General features: G+C 42.0%; 1 protein-coding gene across 1 annotated transcript in view; it reads left to right on the top strand.

The window, feature by feature from the left end:
* The first annotated feature begins 13579 nt into the window (after positions 1-13579).
* COLGALT2 (collagen beta(1-O)galactosyltransferase 2) overlaps positions 13580-26852 on the top strand; it is a 134040-nt gene continuing 120767 nt past the window's right edge. Inside the window, exon 1 of the mRNA XM_082655052.1 lies at positions 13580-13671. The gene's annotated coding sequence lies outside the window, so the exon portion shown is untranslated. The remainder of the gene's footprint in view (positions 13672-26852) is intronic.

Below are 26852 nucleotides of genomic sequence, written 5' to 3'. Positions count from 1 at the left end.
TTTGGGTTCCGCTTCCCAGTCGTCCGCTGCGCTGGCGCGGGAGAGCTCAGATGCTGGGAGGACAGTTCTCTCAGACCCATCTTCAGACAAACATAGCTAGAACCTGGGCAAACGCACTCAGCTTTCGGTCTGCGCTTATTCAAATCTGGGCAGATGCTAGCGAGAAGAAGATTCAAGGATACCCCGAGTCCAGAAGCCCTTAATTCTTCTTACGTCAGCGCTGTTTGCAACTCTGCTGAGAAAGTGGGGGAAACTTAAGGCTTCTTTGCCCTGACATGTAAGCTTAAAGTGTAGAAGTGGATAAGATCTCCAGAGAAGAAAGTGGAAAGGAGAAAGACCAGACTGCCAAGGACCTTATGTTTAGGGTGGACCGACCTTTCAGGATTAGAGGAGCAAGAGTAAACACGAGTTGTTGAAAGTAAACAGGAGCGGTCAGAAAAGTAGGATGCAAACCAGCATAGCGTAAGCATGTGACGTGGAAGTCAAGGCCGAGGAGTTTCAATCAGGCAGAGTAGGACATTTTAAGCATTTACCTAAATCCCTAAAGTGAAATGGGGGGACGCTAGAAGTTGCTCTTACGCTTTCACAGCATCCCTCTTCCTGAAGTTTTGAGAATAGACCTTAGGAGTCAAGGGTGGAAGCAGGGGCTGGTTAGGGGGTATTGCATTAACCAAAGCAAAAAGTGACTCTCCAGAGTCAAAGTACCAGGCAGGGATAGAGCTTCTGCTTCCAAATATGACAGACTAAGACCCTACTGGACTATCCCCCAGAAGAAAACATCTAGAAAAATGGGACATAATACAAAAAGCAACTACCAGAATGCCCTGGAATGCGAACAGAAGCATGACTCTGGTGGGGAGGGCAAGCTTGCTTGGAGAAGGGCAGTTGAGGAACCATAAACGAAAGTTGCCCTTTCCTTGGAGTTTAGCTTGGAGCTAAGTGCAGTCCAGGAGGCAGGCTCTTTGGCAGCAGGGGTGCATGTGGGAAAACTCCCAGTTTTTCTTTTCTGGAGAACCAAAAATGTGAAGCCAGGAAACTTTGAATGCTGAAGAAATTAAGAAATCCCAAAAGGGCAGGAGCCAGAGAGAGGATCCCCTAACTCTGCTCACATCTCTGACAGATTCTGAACCACCTGAAACAGAATTAAAAAACAAAAGATCTGAACTGAGACTAGGGTTATCCTCAAAGAAACAGAGTTTACAGTTCAAATTTAGCCAAGAAAATAACCTGCTAATGCAAAGGAAATAACACTCATCATAGAAAAGTAATAGAATCCAGAACCTCCACAACTTATTATTCATAAAGTCCAAGATATGATTCAAAACTACTGACAAATGAAAATCAAGAAAGTGGATCACATTTTGTAAAATCTGACCCTGAGATGAATCAGATGTTGAAACTGACAGATAAAGATTTTAAAGTAACTATTATAACTATCCTCAATGAAGTAAAACAAAACATATTTTCAGTGAATGAAACTCTCAGGAGACAAAAAAAAAATCTCATCAGAGAAAAAGAAAAAAGAATCACATGGAAATTCTGGACCTAAAAATTAAAGTTTCAGAAATAAAAGAAATTTCACTGGTTGGATTTAACAGCCAAATGGAAATTACAGAGGAAAAAATTAAACGAAATTGAAGGTAGAGCAGTCATCCAAGAAATCATCAAAGATGAACAAGGAAAAAAATGATTTTTTAAAAATAAACAGAGCCTCAGAGACCTGCCACATGATATCAGTCAATCCAACATACATGTAAATGAAATACCAGAAAGAGAAAAGAAATAGAATGGGACAGAAAAAAATGGAAGAAATTAAAAATTCCCCAGATTTGATGAAAGAAATTTGCAGGTACAAAATGCTAAATGAATACCAAGTAAAATAAACACAATGAAGTCCATGCTGAAGTCAAACTGTTTAAAACCAGATAAAAAGCTTGAATGCATTTTTAAAAATGCATTACATATAAGGAGAAGTGCATGAAGATTCGTAAATTGCCCTAGCATGTATTACATTTGAATGAAGTCATTAACCTTTGCTTCTACAAGCAGCTGCTAAGCTCTAAAGAAGCAAATGACACTGAAATTAGTAGGCTCCTTGAAGCACTGAGCACTGACACTAATTCAAATAATCAGAGGTAAGTAGATCTTTCTCTCTCACCTCTAAAGATCCCAATCAGTTCAGGTGATGGTACTTATAGAAGCATTTAAGAGTGTTCTGTTCCTCATATGAGGAAAGGGGAAATTTTATAAATCAGTAAGGAGATCCAGTGGAATTAGGTACTATGTGAACAAAGCTCAGACATCTTCAAGGGAAGATTTTCAACTTCAGAAAAAAAAAAAAAAAAAGGTGTATGGGGCAGGGAGGTTAGGGAATCCCAAAAGTATACAGAAAGAACCATAAACTGAAAAAAAAAAAAAAACACAGGCTAATGCTATCCTTTGGTAAATAGATGAAGTTCTATTACTTAGAAAAAGCATGGTATATTTAAGCATAAATATTAAATGCTTCTGACTTTTGATGTCATCATCTATTATAAAGAGTTGAAGAATGAAAATAAAATGTCTTTTGCCATTCGTACTAAACAATGGAAACATAAATAAGTCTTGGTGATTGGAAATGGTTAAGAAAGAAAACAAAATATTTAGGAACACTTAACCTAGTGTTTAAAGTATAGTCAAAATGTCTGTTGTGACTATCTAGAGTAAAATCCACCAAGGACAAGTTAGAGTTTCAGCTTCTGATAGACTGAAGAATTTCTCCTTTTATAAATGCTTCAATGGTTCACTATATCAGAGAACCAAAGTGGTTAGGAAAAAAGCTAGGTAAGTAACAAGTAAAATTCCCCCTGAGTATACTGGGTGAAATCAAATTCAGTGTAATCTGGCACTTGCTCTACTGATTTCCCATGTTGATATCTGAACCAGACCATTTTATTCCTACCAAAAAGTCTGTAAGGTTTAGGCAGAGACATTAATTCAGTTAGAGTCTTCAGAGGAAAAATGAACTTTGAATTGTGATACGAATGTTTAGTGTGTGAAAAAGAAAAAGCTTTGACACAGTATTGTGTAAGACAATGATCTCAAGCTGAAAAATGTAGGCTAGCATTCTGGATCAGCTTTTAATTCACTGATTGTAAGAATGTTCTTATATATCTCGTTCCTTCTTTTGTACACAAAGCATACAATTCCCCATTCTCTGTGTTTCCAGGAGAATAGGTGAGATGCTGATACTTAAAGTAAAATATTTAGAATGCTATGATACTTTACTATTCATATGTATGAGCATGAATGAAGAATCTCATACATATAGAAAAGAATTCAGAATAATCAAAATATGTTCTCTCCAATTTCTCATAAACTTAAGAGTGCAATCTAAATTCCCCGTTTAAAAAATCAGAATATAGTATATTTAATTTTTTTAAAATACTGCTTACCTTTGGGAAAAAACCAACAAAAATAAGGTACCTAGAATAAAAATGAGCAAACCCTTTATGGAGAACATTATAAATGTTATTGAAGCTCATTAGAGAAGTATATCTGTCCATTAATTTAGGTCTTCTCTAACGAGCTTCAATAACATTTATTGGTCAGTTTGGGGCAAATTGCCATCTTTATAATACTGATCTATAAATTGTATAAACTGTAAATTTCAATCACAGTCCCAACAGGGATTTTCTAATACTCGATAAACTGATTCTGAAATGTGGGCATAAAGGGCCCAAAATAACCAAGACCCTTCTGATGAACAAACTGAGGGAACTTATAAAGGTCTGTAATTAAGAGTATGTGAGGGCTTCCCTGGTGGCGCAGTGGTTGAGAGTCCGCCTGCCGATGCAAGGGGCACGGCTTCGTGCCCCGGTCCGGGAGGATCCCACATGCCGCGGAGCGGCTGGGCCCGTGAGCCATGGTCGCTGGGCCTGCGCGTCCGGAGCCTGTGCTCTGCAACGGGAGAGGCCACAACAGTGAGAGGCCCGCGTACCGGAAAAAAAAAAAAAAAAAGAGTATGTGATATTTCTACAGGGGTAGATAAACCGACAGAATCAAGTAGAGAGTCATACAAATATGGACAGAGATGACATTGCAGACACAATGCAGGGTTGAGGCAATGAATACATATAAGTATACATATACATAATATATATGTACATGTATATTCATATATATTCATATACATATACATGTATGTATAAAAAGAAATTGGATCCCTAATTGCACCATAAACAAAATCTGATTTCTTCTTTTTTTTCCACTCTTTTTAAATTGAGGTATCGCTTGATTTACAATTTTGCATTAGTTTCAGATGTACAACATAATGATTCAATATTTTTATACATTATACTCCATTTAAAATTATTATAAAATAATGGCTATATTTCCCTGTGCTGTACAATATGTCCTTGTGCTTATTTATTTCATGCATAGTAGTTTGTATCTCTAAATCTCATACCCCTATCGTACCGCTACCCCCTTCCCTCTCCCCACTGACAACCACTACTTTGTTCTCTATATCTGTGAGTCTGTTTCTGTTTTGTTATATTCATTTGTTGGTTTTATTTTTTAGATTCCAAATATAAGTGATAACATATAGTATTCATCTTTCTCTGTCTGGTTTATTTCACTAAGCATAATACCCTCTAGGTCCATCCATGTTGTTGCAAATGGCAAAATTTTATTCTTTTATACGGCTGAGTAATATTCCATTGTATATATATGCCACATCTTCTTTATCCATTCATCTGTTAATGGATGCTTAGGTTGCTTCCATATCTTGGCTATTGTAAATTATGTTGCTATGAACATTGGGGCAAATGTACCTTTTTGAATTAGTGTTTTTGTTTTCTTCAGATATATATCCAGGAGTGAGATTGTCCCATTATATGGTAGTTCTGTTTTTAGTTTTTTGAGAAACCTCCGTACTGTTTTCCACAGTGGCTGCACCAATTCACATTCCCACCAACAGTGTACTAGGGTTCCCTTTTCTCCACATCCTTGCCAATATTTGTAATTTGTAGACTTTTTGATAGCCATACTGACAGGTGTAAGGTGATATCTCATTGTGGTTTTGATTTACACTTCTCTGGTAATTAGCAATGTTGAGCATCTTTTCGTGTGCCTATTGGCCATTTGTATGTCTTTTTTGGAAAGATGTCTATTCAGGTCTTCTGCCCATTTTTTAATCAGGTTGGTTTTTTCTTTTATATTAAGCTGTTTATATATTTTGGATTTTAACCCCTTATTGGTCATATCATTTGCAAATCTTTTCTCCTATTCAGCAGGTTGTCTTTTCACTTTGTCAGTGGTTTCCTTTGCTATGCAAAAGCTTTTAAGTTTAATCAAGTCCATTTGTTTATTTTTGCTTTTGTTTTCTTTGCCTCAGGCAATGTATCCTGAAATAAATAAACAACAACAAAAAAGAAACCCACACACCTATGGTCAATTTAATCTACAAGAAAGGAGGCAAGCATATCTAATGGGGAATTAGAAAATGTTCTAATTTCATTCTTTTACATGTAGCTGTCCAGTTTTCCCAGCACCACTTATTGAAGAGACTGTCTTTTCTCCATTGTGTATTCTTGCCTCCTCCGTTGTAGGTTAAATTGACCATAGGTGCGTGGGTTTATTTCTGGGCTCTCTATGTGTCTTTTTTTGTGCCAGTACCATACTGTTTTGATTACTGTAGCTTTGTAGTATAGCCTGAAGTCAGGGAGTGTGATACCTCCAGCTCTGGTTTTCTTTCTCGAGATTTTTTTGGCTATTTAGGGCCTTTTGTGTTTCCATACAAATTCTAAAGTTATGTGTTCTAGTTCTGTGAAAAATGCCATTGGTATTTTAATAGGGATTGCATTGAATCTATAGATTGCCTTTGGAAGATTTGGAAGATTGTACCTTTTTTCTTTCTTTGGATGATGGTACCTTTTGACCACCTTCACCCATTTACCCCATCCCCTGCCCCAGCAGCCACCAATCTACTCTTTGTTTCTATGAGTTTGGCTTTTCAGGTTCCAGCTAGAAGAGATCATACAGTATTAACCTTTTTTCTATCTGATTTATTTCACTTAGCATAATGCCCTCAAATTTCATCCATGTTGTCACAAATGGAAGGATTTCTTTCTTTTTTATGACTGATATATATAACATCATACACACACACACATATAGAAATTGCTGGATCATATGGTAGTTCTATTTTAAATTGTTTGAGAAACGTCCATGCTGTTTTCTGTAGTGACTGTACCAATTTTTATTCCCACCAACAGTGTACAAGTGTTCTCTTTTCTCCACATCCTTGCCAGCACTTATCTCTTGTCTCTTTGATAATAGTCATTCTAATAGATGTGAGGTGATATGTCAGTGTGGTTTTGATTTGCATTTTGCTGATGAGTAGTGATGTTGAGCACCTTTTCATGTACCTGTTGGCCATTGTATATCTTCTTTGGGAAAATATCTATTCAGGTTTTTTGCCCATTTTTAATAGGGTTATTTGGTTTTGTTGTTGGTGTTGGTGGTTGGGTTTTTTGTTTGTTGTCTGTGTTTTTTTGCTATTGCATTGCATGAATTCCTTATTTATTTTGGGTATTAACCCCTTATCAAATATATGGTTTGCAAATATTTTCTCCATTCTGTAGGTTGCCTTTCCATCTTGTTGATCATTTCTTTTGCTGTGTAGAGGCTTTTTAGTTTGATGTAGTCCCACTTGTTTATTTTTTGTTTTGTTGCCTGTGCTTTTGGTGTCATATCCAAAAAAAATCATTGCCAAGATAAATGTCAAGGAGCTTTTCCCCTATGTTCTCTTGTAGAAGTTTTACATTTTGGGGTCTTACATTTAAGTCCATTTTGAGTTAATTTTTCAAGTGGTCTAAGATAAGGGTCCAAGTTCATTCTTTTGCATGTGAATACTATTTAGATTTCCCAACACCATTTATTGAAGAGAATATCCTTTTCCCCATTGAGTATTTGTGGCTCCCTTGTCAAATGTTAATTGGCATATTTCTGGGCTCTAAATTCTGCTCTATTGGTCTATGTGTCTGTTTTTAATGCCAGTACCTTACTGTTTTGACTACTATAGCTTTGTAATATAGTTTGAAATCAGGAAGTATGATGCCTCCAGCTTTGTTCTTTCTCAAGATTGCTTTGGTTATTCAAGGTCTTTTATGGTTTCATATGAATTTTATGAATTTTTTTCTATTTCTATAAAAAATGCCATTGGAAACTTGATAGGGATTGCATGGAATCTATAGATGGCTTTGAGTAGTATGGACATTTTAACAATATTAAGTCTTTTAATCCATAAAGATGTATAGTTCCATTTATTTGTGTCTTCTTCTGTTTCATTAATGTCTTATAGTTTACAGATCTTTTACTTTCTTGGTTAAATTTATTTCTAAATTTTTTATTGTTTTTGATGCTGCTGTAAATTAGATTATTTTCTTTATTTCTTTTTCAGATAGTTTGTGTTTAGTGTATAAAATGGCAACTGATTTTTGCATATTAATTTTGTATCCTGCAACTTTACTGAATTCATTTATTAGTTACCCCAGCAGATAAAAGAGTTTTGCAAAGACTGTGTAATCTACTCCACTGTGGAACAACTTCTGCACCAAGCTTTATCTACAGACTAATTAAATCTGCACTACATCTCATACGTATAAATTTCTGTTTTCATTTTTTTGCGGTATGTGGGCCTCTCACTGTTGTGGCCTCTCCCATTGCAGAGCACAGGCTCCGGACGCGCAGGCTCAACGGCCATGGTTCACAGGCCTAGCCGCTCCGCAGCATGTGGGATCTTCCCGGACCGGGGCACGAACCCGTGTCCCCTGCATCGGCAGGCGGACTCTCAACCACTGCGCCACCAGGGAAGCCCTGTTTTCATATTTTATACATGCAGTTATGATTAATAAAATATACATTCTGTTAGTATTTTTTAATTCAAGTATAGTTGATTTAAAATGTTGTGTTAATTCTGTTAATATGTTTTAGAACCTGCCAAGATCAGGGGAAATTCCATTCTCTTTGCCAGGCCATAATTAATTAACAGGCTCTTTTTGTAAATCAGTAAGGAGAACATTCAGAAAACTAAAATACACTCAAGAACACCAGCAACTGTCCATCAATCCCATCTCATCCCAGAGAAAAGGCAATGTCAAAAAGTCCCTATGGCCTATGCAGGGTAGTCCAAGAGACTCCTTGCACACAGTGGCTGAGGCCAGAGCAGATCATGCCATTAGGTACTTTTGGTGGTTACCAAAAATACAACTACTGTCATGTGCAAGGTCTTATCTTCTTTTTCTTTATATTCGAAAAAGGGTCTTCATTCTAAAAAGTATTAGGAACTATTGTTTTAGATAATAAAATGAAGAACTAAATGCTTTTATATGCTCGTAAGATGTTTTTATATGTTGAAAATAGAATGGTTTTTATCTGTTTAAAATAAGATATTTAACCATGTAAATTCAAAATTACTGAGTTTGAAAATTTGTATATTTAAACTAAAATTTTGGTTTTGATACTTTAATCACCTGAAACCTGCAACTGCCATATGATTGTGACCATTCAGTATCTTTAAAAACAGATGAACATTTGAAAGCACTATGTAGGCTAACTATACATCAGCTATTTAGCTCATTTTTTTCCATTTTTAACTGAATTTTTGCTTTTCTAGAAATGATTGTCTATATATGATAATTATATAAAAATCATGTAATATTCCAGATTTCTCTCTTCCCACTTCCTATCCTACCCTCCAGTCATGCTGTACTCATTGTGATTTCTCATGTGCTATGTTCTCTCATTCTTTTGCTTTTATAGTTCCATCTGCCTGAATTTCCAACCTCTCCCTACACTCTGCCCACTGGCATAAAACATGCTCCTCATTTTTCAATACTTAGTTCAAAGGCATTTCTTTAATACGGCATTTCCCAACCACCTTCACTCTCTTCCTTTTCCACCATAAGATGTATACCACTTTATTACATTTATTCGTTCATTGGATGTATCTTAATTATCCATGCATTTCCAGCACCTGTGCCTTGACACAGCAGGCAGTGAGGAAACCCTGAAACAAATAAGTGAATACAACTTAAGAAACATATCTAGTCTTTTCAAATGAGATAAAGGCATGTATTTTAAATTTGTGTAAATGTGTTTGGAATTGAAAAACATTTTCCTATGGTGACTATTATATCGTTCTTGGATGCAGGCCAGAGCTTAGACAAAACTTTGAAAGTGGAACAGTTTAATTTTAGCCCTTTCCACCTTGGTCATGGCTCTTTTCCTCCCTCTACCTTCCCATATCCTTTCCCCCTCTTGGACTTGGAGGCCTCAAGCCCACATATCAGAAATCCACAGGATTTGCTTTGTCATCAAAGGGTTCCGTGCTCCAAATGAGGATCCCGTTCTGTTCCCTTCATCAAAGCTTCTTATAGTGCACCTCAGTTTAGGTACTGAGATTACAAACTCTGATTTAATTCACACAAATGTAGGAATGACAGAAACTATTGCCTAAGATTCTTCTCTCAAGTGTTTTTGTGTTGAAATTGGCATCATTGTCAATTCAGATAAATGTTTACATTGTAGGATTTTAGGCAGGTTAAGAAAAGGGAATAAAAGATCCAAGTAGTAAAAAAAAAAAAAGGTATTTCGGTGCAGGAAAAACTATCCCTGTTGATTCATCCAAGAGACTCCCTTCTCCAACTCTGACCCAGCAGGACACCAGGGCAGGACACCTTCTGCCCCTTTCTCTAGAGAAGAAGGATTCAAACACTCAACACCCAAATGATTGACACTTAGTAATTTCATAAATGTTTGTGGAATGAAGAAATAAGGCAAGCATTTAAAAATGTTTTTACATAGAGAGAAACTGATGTCCAGAGAGGTCAAGTCTCCAAAGTCACACATATAATAAGTGACGCATGTGAGACAAAAATTTAGCTCCAACTCTAAGCATCCATTTCTCTTTCTAGTGTTACTTCTGCCCCGAAGTCATTTATTTCCTCCTCTTCTTGGCTGCTGGAGCCACAGACACCTCAAGACTCTTTCCTGCAAGAAGCCCTCTGTCCACCTCAGAGGCCCTGCCCCTGCCACAGCTGTGCTGAGAATGAGAGGCAAAGAGGTTTTTTTGTCCCTGGGGAAAGACTAAGAGGGAAGTTCCCTGGGCTGGCACGGTGTGGAGAGGGGAGGTGAGCATAAGTGCTTACTTCTAACATGCATGCAAGAACTGTGGGGGACAGTCTGTTAGCAGCAGAGACAAGGAGATGCGCGTGGCTTTCAATTCAACAAGTTTTCCATGGAAAGAGCATTATAAGTGATGAATATTTTGAAGCATAGTTAGCTTTTATTTTTAAATTAGTTTTTACAAATTAACTGTTTTATAACATTGATTGTATGAGGAAAGAAAATCATCCAAGACTTGCATCACTGATTTCTAAAGAACTTGTGGCATAAATCCGTTAATAAGATGAGGACGCAACTTTCCCGGAGCTTCCCCTCTTCGCTCCCCACCCCTCAACCCCCGTCTTTAAAATGATCCACTGTTACCTACCCTATCATGCCCTCAATATCCTCAGTGACTAAATGAACACTCTAAATTGACTAAAAGTTTTAAATAGGTGTTTTTCAAGGTGCATGGCTGTGAAACTTGATTTTATCTGTAGACCAGGCCGTAATTATTTTAGAACTCTGTGCAGCTGATTTTCATTAAAATGTCATTAGAGGTCATACAGGGCGCAGCACCAGTGTAGTTTTGGTGCCTCATTTCATTTTTCAAAAAAACATGGATTTGGATAAGCTTTGGTAACAGAAGTGAAATAAGACAGAAACATGGTTCCCTAGCTTTAATGCCCTGCATTTACAAATGCAGGGCATTAAACCAAGTTTTGCTGGAGTGGGGATCTTAGTCTTGAAAGATGAGGGAAACAGGCCAAGAAAGGGAAAGAAGGAAGACAGAACAACATGGAGATGGTCTCCATGGAACCTTTCGAATAGTCCCTCCAGCAACATGTCCCCTGCATAAGTGGCTGTGCCTTTGTCTGTGCCTCCAATGTGGCTGGCGTACATGCCTGTCAGGACACCTCTGACAGGTGTTTAACTCTCAGCCTGCCCTACAAAACTGAGAGTGAGGGCAATTCCTGTAGGAGGATGGAGCAGAAGGAAATGTCTGCAGGCCATTAAACATAACAGTATGAATGTTAGCAAAGAGGTTAGAGCAGGAGACAGAGATTTGGAGGCTGCAATCACCCTGGGAGAATATGTAGGGCTAGAAGAGTAGTACACGGTGAAGGGGCTTGCACCCAAGTAGACTCAGAGGAGACCAAGGAGGAGAGATGACACAACAAATCCAGGAAGGTGAGAACTGAGGATGGTTCACTGAATCTTCCAATACTGAGGTCATCTATGGCTTTGCCAGAACAACCTCAGTAAAAAACTGGGAAACCACATGCACTGTGGTAGGAGAGAAGGAAAATGAAGAAGTGGAGAAAGCAAGTGTAGAGCTCTCTTTCAAAGGGACTTGGCCAAGAGAGGGGATTGCTAGAAAGAGAGCCAAGATTTTTTGTTTTTTAATTCTTTAAGGATAGAAGATGACTGATTGAGTTTTTATTTCTTTTTTTAGTTTTCTTTCTTTTCTTTTGATTGATTGATTGATGCATTGGGTCCTCATTGCTGCACGCAGGCTTTTTCTAGTTGCGGCAAGCAGGGTCTACTCTTCGTTACCATGCGCAGGCTTCTCACTGCAGTGGCTTCTCTTGTTGCGGAGCACAGGCTCTAGGCACATGGGCTTCAGTAGTTGTGGCACACAGGCTCAGTAGTTGTGGCACATGGGCTTAGTTGCTCCACGGCATGTGGGATCTTCTTGGATCAGGGCTCGAACCCATGTCCCCTGCATTGGCAGGCAGATTCTTAACCACTGTGCCACCGGGGAAGTCCCCTGATTGAGTTTTTAGCTTGAGGGAAAAGAGCTGATGGAAAGGGACAAGTTGAAGGTTCAGTAGAGTGGAGATAAATGGAGAAAAGTCCTGGGCTAGAAGGGAGAGGATGGGATCAAAAGCTCTGTCATGAATAGGCACCTGCAAGTAAGCAGTGCATTGATAGGGATATTAATTAGAGACAGGGGCATTTAGGGAGTTCAGTAAAGGAGGTGATATTCTTCTGAGGAAGGGAGGGGGTGGAAGGAGAGTGAAGAAGGTGTCTAATAGTTGTGGAGAAGTTTGGATACAACTAGTAAAAAGACCGTGTAGGGCAAGCTGGGATTGGAGGTCATCAATCCATCCTGCACACAGATAAATTAAAGTCTACACAATTCCACAGAGAAAGAACTCCAGATTTTTAAACTAGCTTTCCTCCATTATGTTCAAGATTAAATATCCTTCGATAGTGTATCCTAGCAATTTCACTTTATCTGCTAATTTACCTTCCCTCTTCCTTCCTTCTTCCTTATACTTCTCCTCCAGCATGTACAGATTTTCCCTCTCTTTGTCAGTTTGGGTCATTAAGGAGAAAGAAAACCATCTAAGCGAATCTCCTCCTTAACATGCCACCCTGTCAGGAAGCTCAGGACCCTGAGTTGGCAGGTAGAGGACCTGGCCCCCAAGGGGCTTTCTTTAATTTCAAGGGTTCGATCTGGCTCTAAAATTCTCCAAGTCTTCCAACTTGATCTCATTGGGGGTCTACTCAGTCAAGAGTGAATTTAAAGAGCACTTGAGTGTGAGGAAGTGCAAACATTCTGCCTTTGTGGAAGTTAAAAAACTGTTTATCATAGTAGTGAATCATTAGGTGACTTTCCATTTTAGAGCTCTACCATTTAGTCAATAAGTGCATTATGAAAAACTGGATACATTGCATCACTGTGAAGGACTTTAGACTGCGGTTTGCAAAAGCAGAATAAATTTTCTTGGAGTCGTACCGTTATGTACACACGCTCGCGCGCGCGCGCGCGCGCGCGCGCGCGCGCACACACACACACGCATTCACACGCCCATTGGCAGACACGGCCACACCTCACGGCTCTGGGGGAAGCCACAGACCTCAGCTGTACAAGCTGAGCCTGGACTAGAGGAACTTTCCGCGGGACTCGGGACAAACAGCCGCACCGACACGACTGTCTGCGAGCCTGAGTCCCAGACGAGCGCCGGCGGCGGCAGGTACTCCGAGCCCGTGCGGCAGGGCCTGAGCAGTGCAGCTGGGGCGGCGGCGGCGGCGGCGGCGGGAGGGTCCCGGGCTGCCGAGGTCTTGCCAGTGCGCGCGCGCCAGCCGCCTCCCCTCCGCCCCTCGCTGCCGGCCTCGGGCATCCACGGCCGGTGGTCCAGCCGCCCGCCACGGCCCTGAACATGGCCGCAAGCCCCGCTGCCCCCCTGGCCTGGGCGCTGCTACTCCTCTCGTGGGCTCTGCTCCGCGGCGGCTGCCGGGCGCGCTTCGCTGCCGAGCCGGACTCCGAAGACGACGAAGGGGAGGCGGTAGTATTCTCCGAGTCGCCCCTGCAGAGACCCACGGTGATGGTGGCCGTCCTCGCGCGTAACGCTGCGCACACGCTGCCTCACTTCCTCGGCTGCCTGGAGCGGCTGGACTACCCCAAGAGCAGGATGGCCATCTGGTGAGCTGGCTGCGCCGGGCCGGCGGCGGGGGCGGCGCCCGAAGTGTCGCTGAGGGGAGAGGGGGCCGCTCGGGGCACGCGGAGACGAGGTGCGCACACCCCTCACAGCCGGCGTGGGTCCTGGGCGGATCAGCGGTCGGGGTGGGGAAGGACGCGCGCGTCTGCGTGCGCACCGGCTGCTAACCAGGATAAGCAGCCCGCCGCGAGCTCCCGTGGGGACAGTATGGAGCGGGGTGACCTCGTCGCTCTCCCGGACAGGACTGGGGAGACCCCGCAGGAGTGCTACCTTCTCCCCCCTTAACACTCGCGAAGATTCCTTTTCCCCCACCTCATATCCCTCGCCTCGGAGTGCGGGAATAAGGTTGCCCGTTGCCGCCTACTCGTCCGGACGCGACATGGACCAAAACTGCGGCTGGGGGCCCGGGGGGGGAGGGCCCTCCGGAGTGGCTGGAGTGCGCTGTCCTGGCTTCCCGGTGCCAGGTTCCTGCTCCCAACTCAGAGGCTGGAAAAGCGGCTCAAGGTTCTCCCTGGGTGTGGGGAGGAAGGGGAGAAGGGATCAGGACCCAGAGTTTGAGGCTAGTTGGGGCCAGCTGTGTCTTCCTAACTACGTCACCTGTCTCCTCTGAGCGCTCCATGCTGTCCCGGCCCTGCATCCTCCCGGGACCCCGCCGCAGATGCAAACGGCGCGGGGTGCCTTGGGGTGCCGGCGTCCTGGGGACCGAGCCGCCCCGGGAAGGCAAACAGCTAAGTTTTGTTGCACTTAGGGTAGAGACCCGGGCCTAGGCCCTGTGCTTGCTGTGGAGGTGGCTGCCCACTTCAACTTTCCCACTTGGTTCTGTCTCCACATCTTTTTATAAAAGCAGGTATCAGAGGGTGAGAAGTTGGTGGCCAGGTGAGCCGCTAAGGGGCCTGTGGAGGAGGAGGTGGGCACTGGCCAGGGGAGATAGGCCACCAGATACATGGACAAGAGGCCTCTGGTCTCTTGAGGAAGACAGAGCCCAGGTCACTCTGGAGCAATTTCTGTCTTGTGTTGATAAAGGGAGCTGTCCACAGACAAGACATCCTTAAAGCCACGGTTGGGCATAAAGGGAAAAGGAAGGATAAAGCAGTAGCTGGATCTGGCAGCCTAATGGTACCTGGTGGGAAAGGTGCAGAGGTGAGAAAGCAAACATGAGATATAGTGCAGCACTGTGCTATACACTGCTTTACTATATACCCTGTTATACGTGACGTTTGCCACGGAGAAGGGCATGTTATGTGGAAAGTAGGAACGTTGGTGCAGTCAGATTTTAAACCAGAAAGATTTTTTTTAACCATTTCAATACCAAAAGAAAATTTTACAAATGTCAGTTCTTAGATGCTTTCTTCAAAAGAGATGCATTACAATATAGTCTTGGTCTTTATGCGTTGTTTAGTTTTAAAGAACATCACAATAGTTGCTATAGGAAATTAGTGAGGGGGGAAGTGAGTACCAGGCACAGGTTTTGCTACCTGATGTACAGACATTACCCCTTTTATCATATAGTAAACTTTTAAAAGATACTATCATCCTTATTTCACAAACGAAGAAATTGAGGCTTGGATCAGTTCAGTAACTCAGTCACAGAATTAATAAATGGTTAAACTGAAATTTGAACACAGGTTTGTTTCTAAAGACCACCCCAGAAAGGATAAAGGGAACATGATACAGTATAAGCAAAATGTACATAAAGCTACAAATAAGGAGACTTGAGTTGTTTTGTCACTAGCTTGACATGTAGTTTTGGGCCAGTGGCTTGGGATCCATAGACCTCAGTTTTCTCATCAGTAAAATAAGGGAATAGGAACAAGTGATTTCAAAACTCCTTTCCAGCTCTTGAATTTCATAGATTTTGTGATATGATCAGAATCACTCAGCAATGATTGTACATCCGAGTTCCCTGGATGTTCCAGATTCTATGGATGTTCTATGGATGGGTAGTATTCTCAATTCTGCTTAGACCTTAGGGATCTCTTTTCCCTTACCCTTATTCATAGTCCCTGTGACTGTACCTTTATGGTCTGTGTTGGAAAGTAAAGGAAGAAACCCAAGGCTTGGGTAAGGCCTTGGGCAGCCCCTGCATTAACCAGCCACTAAAGACTCTTCTTTGAGTTCTGACTTAGAAATCTTATATAATTTATTAGGTAATAATAATAAAATGCCAGTTTTTAAATAGTCCTTTACAGCTTTCAAAGTACTTTCATCAACTAGTAATCTCATTTGATCTTAACTACCATCCTTTAAAGAAACAAGATTATCTCCATTTCATAGAAGATATTGTGTCTAAAGTAACTAACTTACTGAAGATTATATTTACTTGTTAATTTTACAAATTTAATAATAATATTTAATAATAAGAGCTCACAGTTCTTCTAAGCACTCTACATTCATTTTCTGGTTTCCTCTTCACAATAACCCTATCAGTTATGTCTTATTATTTATACCCTTTTATAGATGAGAAAACTGAGGCACAGAGAGGTTGTGCAAGTAATGACCTTCTTTTGTGAGAATCAGGCACTATGCCAGGTTCAGGCTGGAAAAGGTTGAATAAGATGTGGCTCCTCACAGATAAGTATGGCTTTTTAAAACTAGGCAGTGTAAGGTGATCTGAATGGCATTTATAGCATTTGGGAGAGTGACAAAAGACTTCTATATAAATCAGATTGGGGCAGTTGTGTGGTCATGAAAGTTTTTTTGAGGAGAGTTGACACTTAGTTTGAACTCAGTTTTGAAGGACAAATAGGAATCCACAAAAACCTGGGAAGGAAGGAGGGTTCCAGAAAGAGGGAGAAGCATGGAAAATAAAAAGGTACTGGAACATTAACCAGAGCTTCCTATCAGGGGAGATAAAGTGAGTGACAGGTCTAAGTTTTGCAAATCTCCAAACTCATTGCACTGTACCCTGGAGCTGCTGACTTGATGACTAGTGCTAGAGGAGTATTTGCGGGGAAGGTGATGGGTTATAACCCTCCAGGAGAGGCAGTACCTCAGTTTAGGATGCTGCAGTTTTGAGGGGCTTCTGCCAATGACTTACTCTAGTCTCTCAGTCCCAAGCTCTCCTCAACATTCCGAGATGCCAAACTGGCTAGTCTCCACTCTGCAAGGCTCGCACATGCTGAGGTCAAAAATGGTCAGTGTCAAAAATGGCCAGAACTTCATAAAACAGAACCACGTTGGGTATAGAGACTGGGCTGCCAGCTTCCATTTCATCTTATTTTAGTAACTCTGTGCAGACTCTCTCTTCTTATTCATCTGCTTACTTCTAACAATGGCTGGAGGAGCATCTGATAAGACTTCTTTCCTGTATGAGTAATTGAGACCCTGGTTCAATGATCGTATTCAGATTTCCCGGTGGTGTGATTTTTTTTTTCCCCTCACCTAAAGTTCTGGACCAGATCTGCACTGAGTGCCAACAAATTGACCTGAAAACTTTTTCAGAGGTTGAGTGCAGTTATCTCAGTATCAAGTTTATTTGGATTCAGTTGAATTAAGGAAAGTTTATATTTTAGAGATATTTTGTACCGGCATAAGGGAAAACTTATCACATTTACCTATCTGATCTCAAAACCCCACCAAACTAATTGTTTTCCTTCAGATATCACAGTTCTGTGATAAGGAACTGAGATAATCCTTGTGTTGTAATTAAAACCAGCACTGGGTTAATGGGGATCACTGCTGTGCTGAGATGAAGGGGACAGGTTGGCATTGTAACATGCGGCAGTGCGCTTGAGTGGGTTCTCTTTAATTCAGTGGAGCCATGAATAGTGGCCTTAGCAGTAGAGGGAAGGCTGACCTCATCCCCCTTCCCAAGCCTATGATTAAGGGGGGCAGTGGCAAGTAACATGATGATGGAAAATGGAGCAGGGCACAAGGAAAAACATTTGACCCAAAAGATACATTAAGTTTGTCTTTTGGAGAGCCTGCTGTTCTGTGTGGGAAGACGGTTGGGATTCATGGAGTCTGTGCAGTCACAAGGCAGTAACTATCGTGTAATTACAGAACAATTTGGGCATTTCATTTGGTAGAGTTTTGAAAAGTAATATGTATGCTAAATTGAAAACCGTCATATGGCTTTTAAATAAAGAGATGTTTCTGTTGACATAAACATTAACAATGATGAACTTCTACTTGTTCTGGGGTACGGACCCTGACATTTTGCACACAACTTTGTGGGGTGTTTGGGGATTAGCTTGGATTTATCTCTACGTTTTAATGCCCAATCAGGAGCATTTTGGTGAATGTTTAACTTGATACACTAATATAAGTGTGTTTACAAAATGTTCCAAGATACTAGTAATGCTAGTTTTCATCAGTGGTGAGAATGATGTCACATTTTATCATTACAATCTTGACATTAAGTGTTTATGTTTTCCCTCTAGTTGCAGCTCATGGCTGAAAATGTATATGGTACTTTGGTCTGCTTCTCTCCATTAGTTTATTTCTCTCACCTTACCCCCTCCTTCTCCTTATTTTTCCCAGCCTGGCAGTTTATTACGGAGGGCAGAGTATGCAGCTTACAGTCAGATAGACTAGGGCTCAAATCTCCTGTGTAATCATGGGCACATCATGAAGCTCTAAGCTGAGCTGCCTCATCTGGAGATGACTAATAATAACACCTACCTCAAAGAGTTGTTATAACAAGCAGATGAGATAAAGTATTACAATGTCTTTTACACACATGCTACTAAATAGATAATAGTTGCTATTTCCTATACATCTTTTCCTTTTTGTCTCATCTCCATTACCTTTCTCTTCACAAATGAGACTTTTAAAAAAGAAAATATGTTCAAAAGAAGCTCTGTTTATTTTCTTCCTTCCAACAAAAAGTTGTCAGCATAATGGAAACTAACATTCATGGAGGGGCTGTTCTAAACACTTCGGTGTGATAACTGATTTACTCCTGACGGCAACCCTAGGTGAGAAGTGTCATTACGCTCTTCACTTTACACAGGAGGAAACTGAGGCACAGAGAATTTACATAACTTGTCTAAGGTCACAAGCCTAGTGCACGGTGGAGCCAGGATGTGACTCAGGCAGCTAACGTCGCAGACTGAGTACAGATGCTCTGTTTAAGATCAAGAAAAGACCAATTAGTTCTAGTTTTTGCTTCTGTCAGTTGACCCACCTTAGGAAGATAAGAGTGCCAGTGTTTTCTTTCAGAGAAGAATGGCTCCTTCTGCTTGAATGACACAAGGGACTCAGTGGCTCCCTTCCACTGTCTTGATGATTTTGTCACTTAGGCCCTTTCTAGTTACTAAACTCTGTTCTGTGTTGGTAGATTTCACAGGAACAGAACGAGACTAAATATGTGGGTTGTACTTAAATATGCAGGTCACTTGTCATGATCACAGCTATATAGTAACAGAAAGAAATTTATCACGTATTGTTAGTGACAAACGAATAAGGCCGCATTATTCATATGCATGGTGGCTGCAGCATTTTGGTAAGACAGAGGGTCAGTTTTTCAGCCTTTTTAATTAGTGGTCTTGGATTTGGTTGACATGTAAACTCAACTTTCTTCCAAATAGTCGGAGACAACTATCAATCCTCCCTCCACTGTACAATTTTAAAACACAATTGGACCTCAGAATTATATATTTCCTTTGGGTAAATACTGAAGTCACCTATCCTCTTGCTCTAGTTTAGACAAATCACTTGCGAGTTAGAATGGATGCCTAAATTGTCCTGGATCTATTTTATTAATTGACTTCCATAGGTGGGGAAACCAAAGCACAGGGCAGTTAAGGGATGTTCCCACAGTATATTACATAATAAATAAGTGTCGGAGTGAGATAACAGATTTCTAGATTTTAAACCCTATATGGCTGTTTTAATGTTGAGTATTTTATAAGGAATATAGCTCATGACTAAAGGAGCATACCAGTTATTCTAAGCAGGGTTTGGCTTTACGTACTTGTCTTCAACTCCTTTCTCCAGGTGATTCTATAGCTAGTGCGTGGTGCACGCTTATGACTCCAGGTACGTAAGCGTGCTTCCCACGGCCTTCTCCCTTGACTGTCTCGGTGGTCGTAGGAATGAACAATGAAAGCTTTGTAACCTGAAAGGCTGTTGGTTGTGCCTCGTTCCTTTTTCCAACACTTAAATGTCCTCATGGGTCCTATCACGGTGTGGCACTGTCTTCAAGTCTAAGGCATACTATAGTAGGACCATTATAAGGCTTATATAGGGACTATAGTAGGACTATTATAAGGCTTATATAGGGACTATAGTAGGACTATTATAAGGCTCGTTTCTGCACATTTCTTCAAATAACATAACAATATACATTCGAGTTAAAGTTTGAGAGAAAATGATTAGCCTGTAGTTTGGTTCTTAGTTCTATTCCCCAGTTACCATATTATGAAGAGGTTTCACTATATGTGTTTAAATCATAGCTGTTATTCATCAGGAATTACAAAGTGTGTGTATTGTATACGTTTTGACGTTTCTGTTCTCAAAGGAGTGATCTGTTCATTTTATTGCATTTACATCGTTAGCATATCAAAAATTGCCGTAAAAGAAGTTAAATCCGTCAGAGTCCTTGTAGGTTTATAGTAATTTAATTATTTTAGGCATTTTCTTTCCTGACGTTTTCTTTTTAAAATTGAAAAAAATAATACTCTCCCATAATAAAACTCCAAAAAGTGTGAATGGGAATACAAAAAAAAGTTAATCTCCCTTCCACTCCATACCACCTGCCAGGGGCAACCATTGTTAACAGTTTCTTGTGTATCATTTAGAAACTTTCTGTGCATATACATATATCCTTTTAAGTGTTAACCCAAATATTGGTTGGCCAAAAAGTACATTTGGTTAATGCATATGTTGTTCAATAAAGTTCTTGGTGGAAACGAGTCTTTCATTTTTACTTAAAACAGAACAAACTTTTTGGCCAACCTAATAGAAGTGTTTGATATCTCCTATTCTGCACAAATGTGATGTTTTTAAGTCAATCTCTCTATCCCAGGTTTTTTAAACTCTGCCATCCCACCTGTACCTATGTCCTGGCTGGCACAGTGAAAGCCAGCTTCACACAACACCTGTTCTAGGTAGTTACTCTGAACCCTCCCTGATTATACCCATCTTGCTCTCTTGTTCTTGTGTCTCTGGCCCCCAGAAATGTGGCCCTTAGCCCATTAAAAAAAAAACTTTTTTAAGAAGCATAACACACATCCAAAAAGTGCATCCATCATAAATGTATAACTAGATAACTTTTCACAAACTGAACATGCCAGAGTGAGCAGCACCTGCCCCACCAGGCCTGCATCTGTCCACAGCAACAAATGGTTAGCCTAGGAGCTGCTGTCCCCCGGACTTCGTCCCATCAAGCCCACCCTCTGTGCACTTGTGATTGGTCCCTGCTGTCTGGCCCCTGTAGGCATTTGGGTGGTGACCTTTGCTCCCTGCTCAGGCTCCTCAGGAACCTTAGGACTCGAGTAGTAACTGCTTTCTAGAACCAGCAGGCTTGGCAAGCTGCCAGTGAGTGACCTAGTAGTAAAGTGATCAGGATTGTATTACTTTTCCCTCGGCTCTCCATCCCTATGGTTGGAAAGCTATGCGTTAATGTCCATAAAGGTAAAAACCATCTCATTATAGGTAGTAATTGAAAAGCCATGCAGAATATAAATAGAGTGGCTGTAATTAATTCACTGGAACTTGCTGCCGTCCAGAGCCATGAAAACGCAGCATTTGTGGTTGGTGACATTAGCGAAGTCTCTTGTATGAATTAAACCTTAGATTTGGCTGCAGGGCATTTCTTTTCCTCTCTAGGAGCACTGGACAGAAATCGTTTCAGACTTAGACTTCCCGTAATAGCCTCATGACATCCTACCAGGGCTGAATTTATGATATCATAACACACTTCATTTAATCGAGGCAGTCATTGTTATTATTTAGTTGTTTGTCAAGTTCAGCAAGCTGAAACCTGTCCCTGACTTAATTGGTTTAGCTGATGAGATCGTGTTCCTCTGCAAACATAGTGCAAAGTAATCCTCTTCGCCCCAGAATTTTTTTTTTTTTTTTTTTTTTTGCGGTACACGGGCCTCTCACTGTTGTGGCCTCTCCCGTTGCGGAGCACAGGCTCCGGACGCACAGGCTCAGCGGCCATGGCTCACGGGCCCAGCCGCTCCGTGGCATGTGGGATCTTCCCGGACCGGGGCACGAACCCGTGTCTCCTGCATCGGCAGGCGGACTCTCAACCACTGCGCCACCAGGGAAGCCCCCGCCCAAGAATTTTTGATTAATGTTTCAACACCCCTTAGAAGACGTGCATTTCAAAAACATAAATGATAACTTAAGTGATGATCCTAGACTACACACCCCTAAGAAGATGGCAGAAGGCTGTGTGTGGAACCAGGCCACTCTGATGAAGCAGCCTCATGAGTACTTGATTTAAGTGATAAATTGCCTACATTGGAAGAATTCTTTACCTCCTAGGTTTGATCACTTCAAAGTCTATTGAGGCACATGTCAGGCTGGAGAGAGGAAGTTCCTCAAATGGAGCTTTCCCCATCCACCACCCTCCCGGCAAAATTCATGTGTTGAAATTCCAACCCCTAAAGATGATGATATTAGGAGGTGGGGGGTCTTTGGGAGGTGCTTAAGTCATGGGAGTGGAGCTCTCATGAATGGGATTAGTGTTCTTATAAAAGAAGCTCCAGAGAGATCCCTCACCCCTTCCACCATGTGAGGACACAGCAGGAAGTCTACAACCCAGAAGAGGCTCTTCACCAGAACCTGACCATGCTGCCATCCTCATCTTGGACTTCTAGCTTCCAGAACTGTAAGAAATAAATTTCTGTTGTTGATAAGCTACCCAGCCTGTAGTATTTTGTTACAGCAGCCCAAATAGACTAAGATAGCTGTCAAGCCCAAGGAAACCATGAAGGTGGCCCAAAGTGCCTACATTTTAGGCAGTAAAGAAGTAGAACTCTTACTTTCCATCCCCTTTCCTTTCTGAGACTGACTGTATACATTTTGGAGGTGGGGAGGGCAGCGGGCCACGTCAAGCTTTCCTGTTCTCACAGGGCGAGAGATGATTCTGAGAAAGGGGAATACATGGATGTATGTTGATAGACATTCTCCCTAAACGTCATATTAAGTGAGAAATTGCCACTTTTCAGGACCTTGGGAAAGGCAGGATTTTCTGGAGACTAACAGTGGAACTTAAATTCCTGGGCTGTCCATGAGAAATATGGTCATGGGCATTTGGGGCTATGGCATTTCTAACACAGAGTCCCTTGCTGGACTGCTGGACTGCTTTTTAGTTTCTTGGATTCCAGCCAGCCCCATAATCTGTCCAAGCTCCACACACCACAGTGATTATGGCTGAGAACCGCCAAGATACTGGAAGGTTGCTGCCAGGTGGAATCAGGATTTTTCATGTCATCACTGCAACATTGAACAGTAAGCTTATATGAAGCTCCTACATTGCTGCATTCCCTCTGCTAGAAGCAGGTGGGGTGGGAGTGCATTCAGACAGTCAGACCGTGTCTTATGTTTCAGATGGATTTTGTGGAGTTGGCCTTTAAGGCTCAGCATACTAAAACGTTTTAGAAAATTACAAATCTCCTTTATGCCTTTCCTCAATCTTGTTAGACTTTAAGATTTACTGGACACATTGATTTCTATCCTAGAAAATTCTCTTTAGCAAGATAAACTATGAATTTCTAAAGCAGCAGACTAAAAAAAATTATATGCCTCCTTTTATTTATTTGACCATCATGGATTGTCTAGGTAGATAAATTCAGGTAATCATGTTGAAATTAGTAGTTGAGGTGGCCTCAGAGCAACTCAACCCCATTGGTCGAGTTCATTGGCCATGAGTGGACGTGGCCCTCATCACTCTTCTGCTGACCTTTTGCTATAAGGCTGCTGGGCTTCTACTAGTGGTTCCTAAATACTGGTTCATGGGCCAGCTGTATCACAACACCTAGGACATTTGTTAGTTACATAGATTTCTGTGCCCCGTTTCAGCCACATTCAATCAGATGGCCTGTGGAAGGGGCCTGGGAATCTGTGTCTTAAACATGTGCACAAGTAATTTGTATACACTTCTGGGTCTGGGAACTGCAGGAGATGAGCTCCCAGAAGCCCCCATGAAAAATAGGGGGCCCTCATGGAAGGACTGAAAGCTGTATATGTGTCTGAAGTACAGGCCGTGGGATTTTCAAAGCTTGGTAATTTGGCACACACTGGAATCTCCTAAACCCCAGGTTCCAGATGCGTAAGCAATCAGGAAGGCCAAGGGGTTTCTTATTAAGAGAAGTAGTAATGTACAGGATTACAAAGAAGAGGCTCTGCCAGACAGACAGCATCTGTGTTTTTTATTGAGTCAAGCACATGTGTTTTCCCGCCTTCCAATAGCGGCTATTTAAAAAAAATAATATATATATTTTTTAAGGCCGTGCTCCAGATTACCCATTGTAGGAAGTGCCTTGCACTGGGGCTCAGTATAATGTGACACTCCCTCAAACCCTTTTCTTTGCTCAGGTATCTCACATCATGAGCTCGTTAAGCATGTAGGTTTGTAGAAGGAAGGATAGCTATTGATGAACATCTCTTAATAGACTGGAGGGAAATCAAACCAGTGCATTTCCTCCAAATAAATAGTAGTCATGTGAACCACTTCAGTCTCCATATCCCCTCATCTTGATTCTTTTGTTGCTGGTATTTAATTTTCTTACCTTTGATTTTCTCTCTGGCGTGCCCTTAAAAACTCCTCCCCTCATTTGGGAGAATAAACAGTCTACTAAATGAGCTTAGTTGAAGTTCAGCCTTAACTACATGATATTACAAAGTCTCTAACCTAGTGTCTTCACCGGTTATGAATCCAAAATAGAACTTTTGGGAAATTTACACTATTCGAGTCCGCCGTACAAAAGATTTTTCTGAGTTTGTCGCTGCTGCACGGAGGTATGTTCAGAGTTGATATAGTAGCATTATTATAAGCTTACCAACAGGCAGCCTTCTCTGGGGATGATCACAGCTCCATTGATAAATCTCATACAGTCCCACACCCTCGCTTTATTGTGTCCTTTAGGTGACCGGTCTATCACAGATTCCACTGTAAATGTCCTCAACTTTATGTGTCCCGTTTTCTTTTTTTGTTTGTTTGTTTTCTTTTTTTGCGGTAGGCAAAATTCAAGTTTATGTGTCCCATTTTCTTTTTTTTGTTTTCTTTTTTTGCGGTAGGCAAAATTCAGGTAATCATGTTGAAATTAGTAGTTGAGGTGGCCTCTCACTGTTGTGGCCTATCCCGTTGCGAAGCACAGGCTCTGGACGCGCAGGCGCAGCGGCCATGGCTCACGGGCCCGGGCACGAAGAACCCGTGTCCCCTGCATCGGCAGGCGGACTCTCAACCACTGCGCCACCAGGGAAGCCCCTCCCATTTTCTTTTTAAGTCCTTTTCCTTCCCTGAAATGTGAGCTGCATTCTACTGCTTAATGCGTCCTGCCAGGGAGATAATGATCACCTGGGGAGGAAGATGAGGCCAGGTTCCCGGGCGGCGGCGGGGGGGTTCTCCGGAACTGTTCCCTCCAGCCAAAAGCAGCCGCCTCCATTTTCCCCCCAGTATGCAAATGCCCTCATTTTGTTATTTATGTTGTCTTGTGAAAGGACTGGGAGGCATTGTTCATTTGCTCGTGCTGTGTCACTTAGAACAAACCCCTTATTCCCTCTGGGCCTCAGTTTCCTCTCCATAACATCAGGGAGATGTGCCAGAGTTGTGGCTCTCAAATGTGGCTGCTTATGAGAATCATTTGATGAGGTTTAAAAAAGTACTGATGCCTGGGCCCCACCCCCAGACCACTTAGGTCTGAATCTATGGGGTAGGACTGGGGCAAGTGACATATTTTGGAAACTTCCCGGGGGTGATAATGCGGAGCTAAACTTGAGAACCTGTGGATGAGACAGATGTTCTCTCGGGTCCCTTCCCCGTCTGACATCAGTACCCCCTTCACGGAGTGAGTGGATCTAAAGAATTGTCATGAATCATAACTCTGCACGATTGATGTTTCCTGGACCCTCAGCCCAATTTTAGATCTTTTTCGGAGATCTAAAACAAAATATCTAAGTTTTCTCGGAAGCTCATTTGTAGATCACCCTGCTGTGTACTGTGCCCAGAGGTGTGCCCTAATAGTGTCGTCTCCTGTGGAAGGCCTGCGCCACATGATGACTGAACTGCCAAGGGGACCACGTGGCAGCAGGAGGGCTGGCCTTGAGGGCACAAATTGGAACTTCTCAGGAAAGGGCTGCGTGCACCAGGTGTAGAGCAGCTGTGGCCGAGGGCTTCCTTCCTGCGGTACACAGAGGCTGCCCCTTGGCTAAGGAGCTGCGGACATCAAGGCCTCTAAGCACATCCAGCCGGGCTGTGGCCGTTCAGGATTGCTCCCCAGTGTGTGTTTTGGTGTGTTGCCCAGCCTCACTTTCAGGCGTTCTGTTTCATACTGGTGTAGGGCCTCTAATCACCTCTGGGTATTGGATTTCTGATGTTACTTTTAATGGCTTTGGATTCTAGCTTCTTTTGTTTCTAAATTTGCATAAACAGTGCTGCCTTTGTCCTGTGGTCTTGACACAGCTTCAAAGCCTTGACTGGGCATCAAAGATGCACTGGATCCTCATTTCTTAGGCATCAAATTGCAGCAATGCCAGAAGGTGACTGAAGGTTACAGCCCCACTTCTGGGCCAGTTTTCTGTCTCCCAAAGATTAGATGCTGCCAAGTCCCCTTTGATAATGGTGCTGAATCTTAATAGCTTTTCCCAAAGCCTGGGCAAATACTAGTGAACTAAAGGGACACTGCTGGCATTTGTCTGTGGAGGAAAGGACAGTAACTCACTAATATTTACCGAACTCCCCTACCCCATGAGAGGCAGATTATTGAGTCCCACTGGGAAGCATGAAGTCCCAGACCCATTGGCCAGTCTTTGCTGATGTTGGCATGGTGACGGCCAAACTCTCATTTTCCCATGAGTCTTATCAAAATAAAGGCAGTATTTGAACTCTCAGTTATCCATGCATGGATTGTCTGTCTTTTGGATATACAGAGGCCAGCTTTTGATAATGGACCAGTTTGGTCCAACCATCCAGCACCCCCTTGAGCTCTCTCTCTCTCTCTCTCTCTCTCCCTCTCCTCTCTCTCTCTCTCTCTCTCTCTCTGTGCCGCCCAATAGTCGTGTGTTTAGACAATGGAGAGTGATTTTTATCTCAGTAACGTTCCACATAAGGCATTCCAGTATGAGTTTTATCTGGTT

Source organism: Grampus griseus (assembly GCF_964374135.1).
Source record: "Grampus griseus genome assembly, chromosome: 1".
Lineage (NCBI taxonomy): Eukaryota > Metazoa > Chordata > Mammalia > Artiodactyla > Delphinidae > Grampus > Grampus griseus.
This window is presented reverse-complemented; position numbering and strand designations above follow the sequence as displayed.